Raw genomic sequence first — 3429 nt, forward strand, 5'->3', positions numbered from 1 at the left:
TGGCATTTCTGGCCCTCAACCCAGACCCGGCTGAGGCCGGCTTTGTCCATGAAGGACCCCAGAGTGAGGCCCAGGCTGGTTTGCTGCCATCTTCACCCCACCTCGTGGAGATGTGAAGGCAACTCTTTCTCACCATTTCTAGTGATGGCACAAAGGAAAACCGCTCCTTAGGGAGATGAACTTTGCATAGGACAAAGCATCATGACAAGCTCTTCCGGTATATCCCCTGATAAAGTCCAATAGGTAAATTAGTCTTGGCAGCAGAAGGAACAGCAGGGGAAGTAAGTGACTCATCATTTAGAGTCCAAAACATTTTCACCAACAGATGGCAGGTGATTTTGACACAGCAGCCCTTGCCCTGAAAGTACCTGGGGACACAGCCAACAGCCGTCAAGCGAGGGCAGTCCTGCTGAAGGGACGGGCCTGTGAACGTGACTGTGAGCCAGCAGTCACCCACCCCAGGGCTCCCCCACACAATCCTCGCGAAGGAGCCGAGACAAGTCTTGAGGCAGTCCATTTCAATTAAAAACCTTAAGGACAAGGGACAGACCACTACCACGCATTGCAAAAGTAGGAATTCTGGGAACTAAACTTTGCTTTGGTTCACGCTCTTCTCTGCCATTTAACATGGGGGTTTCATGTCAAACCAAGCCCAATCCCAAGAGGCAAACGTTCCTCTTTACAGAATTTTTTTTTTATTTTTTTATGAAGGTCTTCATAATAAGTCGAGATAAAAGGCTACACGGTTTCCTGTGGTTTGGGGTATATTTTAGAAGAACCTTTCGTATGGTAAAAGAACCTACTTTTCAGCCTTTTATATGGAATTGCAAAGAAAACGAGATCATTTTACTTTAGCACCAGTTTGGAAGTCACTTTAAGAGTTAAGCGGGATCATGTATTTTCTTAGTCCACTAAGCGACACATCAGAACAAAATTAAAAGTTTGCGACCCTGTCTACCCTCGCCCCCAAACCAGAACTAGCCAAACACCACCATATGAGCAGAGGTTAGAGGCCACTGCAGAGGAGTTAGCAATCTACTCGGTGACTCACCAATGTGCAAGACAGTAGCTCACATTATAAAAATAAAGTTGGGCGTTGTGTTTCATGTCTACACTAGTGAGGTGACATTTTCCTTCCCCGATGAGGGCAGTTTCTCCCAGCCCCTTCCGACATCCCTCTGTGTCCCCCTACCTTCAGACAGTTTAGGAAGCAGCAGTACTCCCGGAAGGGTGGATGTGGAAGAACAGATCTCTGGAGGTATTTTTGGACACACTTACATCCTATCCCAAGAGGCCGAACAACTGATATTCATGCAGGACAGGGCAAATGTCCCCGAGTGGGAGGGAGACCAAGTCCCGCACTGAGAGAAGAAGAGGGTCCTTCGGCAGAGAGCGTGGAAAGAATTCAGCACACACGCCAAAGTCAGAGCCAAAAGGAAAGTTTACTAGAAAAGGGGCCACGCTCCACAGACAGCGCAGTCTCCTCTCAGAGGCAGGGAGTGAGAAGGACTCCGAGTTTTCAGGGAATTCAGTTTATATATCATTCTTGAGCTCCTGTGCGTTTCAGTTTAAAGACTTTGTTTACCCATTTCCTTTGATATGGACATACAGTGAGGAATGGGAAGGGAAAGGTGCGCAAGGCTGCTGGCAGTTCCCAGCCTTTGATCCATAGGTTCCCCACGGTTTTAGCCATAAGGAATGGATGATTTTACTTGTGTAGGGCAGACACTTAAAGGCTCTGTTGTTCCTGTTCTCTCTTCGCAGGTGTGGGGAATGGGCGGTGAGCAATCCCAGCAGAAACCTTCCTTTGTTCTGCAGGTGTCCTCTGTGGCCTGGCTGCAGAGCTGATCACCATATTGCAGTCTCTGAATGTAGCTTGATTTAACATTTAATTATCTTGCCTACATTAATATGACAACTGCCAGTGGGTACAATTAAGCATGCCTCACTCTGACGGTCCTGTTCAGAGAAGCACTCAGGCTGCCGTGTTGAGAGTAGACTGTGGGGGCCAGGGTGAAAAATGGAAGACCAGCTACTGGAGGTTGACAGTAAGCAGGGGAGAGACGATGGTGGCCGGGGCCAGGGTGGTCGCCGCGGACGTCACAACAGGTGGCCAGATTCTGGACATAAAATCCATTTTCTTAAGAAAAACAAAGCAAGATAGTTTGACAAGGTGGGATTTACTCAAGTGGACTTAGCTTGACCATGTCACCAATGTGGACTGTTTTTGAAAAAACAAACAAAAAAATGACAGCAATAAGACAAACATGTGGTGGGCAGACGAGAAACACTGCCTAGCAGTGTTTCCCTTCAGATAAAGAAAACGCATGACTATTCTTGATGTACAAAGAATCCCAAAGCTATTCATTGCTTTTAGAAGAGATGCAGCTAGAAAGGTCACTATTTCACTCAATGTGTACCTTAAACAAAATCAATTACCACCTAACTCTATGGGTATGATTACTGACCAAGGTTACTTAGAAAGAAATCCTTGTTCCAGTAAAATAACACATTGTTTATGTCTCCTCTCCCCCTCCTCTCCCTCCCCTTCCTTCCTTCATTCCATTCATTCAAACTCAGCAGCTGATTTGGGATGCATTTCTTCTTGGGAGGGCAAACAACATCCATTGTCCCTTTAGCCTAATTAACAAAGCTCCTAGTTTCATAATTTTCATGCCCACCTATTCTTTACAATGAGATTTGTGCAGTAGGGCCTTGGTCCTTTTCATGACGAGCTGGGAACTGCACCTCTGACAGAGAGGTAGCGATGACGGGACCACTCGGTTGGTACAGCCTGGGTCTGCTCTGGCCACAGCCCGCTGTCAACAAGAGAGGCCAGCCACCTGCAGACAAACCGTGGGAGGATGGCGGTAACTCTCACCCTCCCAACTGGAAAGTATAGCCTGGAGATCGCCTGCGGTCCCCACTCCAGCCCTGGGATATGGCAATGTCAACCCAGACCAGACTTAAATGTCCTGCATCCCAACAACTCCAGATCCAGACTCTGCAGTTTCCCCAACCCAGGCCTGGGCCTTGGCTCACTCTTTTCCTTCTCAAAGGAGTTCCCAGCAGGCCCTCATCGTGTTCAAATCATCTGTAATGAATTCATTCAACAAATATATACATTAAGCACCTGTATGCCAGGCACATATGACGTCTATCAGGGATCGGAGCTGACCCCAAATCCCTGCCCTTATGGAGGTTACATTGTAATGCAAGGAGACAGAAAAGAAACAACACACACGATAAATAACAGTATGATAGGAAGGGATACATTCCATGGAAAACAGGAAAGCAGAGCAGGGTAAGAGGGGCCTGGAGAGCAGGGAGATGGTGGAGGAGGATGGGATCTTCCATGGTGGTTAAGGCAGCCCTCATTGACAAAGTAACATCTGAGTGGAGAACCTGAAGGAGATGACGGAATGGGGG

The sequence above is a fragment of the Pteropus vampyrus genome, unplaced genomic scaffold, assembly GCF_000151845.1.
Source record: "Pteropus vampyrus isolate Shadow unplaced genomic scaffold, Pvam_2.0 Scaffold36, whole genome shotgun sequence".
In the NCBI taxonomy this organism is placed as follows: Eukaryota; Metazoa; Chordata; class Mammalia; order Chiroptera; family Pteropodidae; genus Pteropus; species Pteropus vampyrus.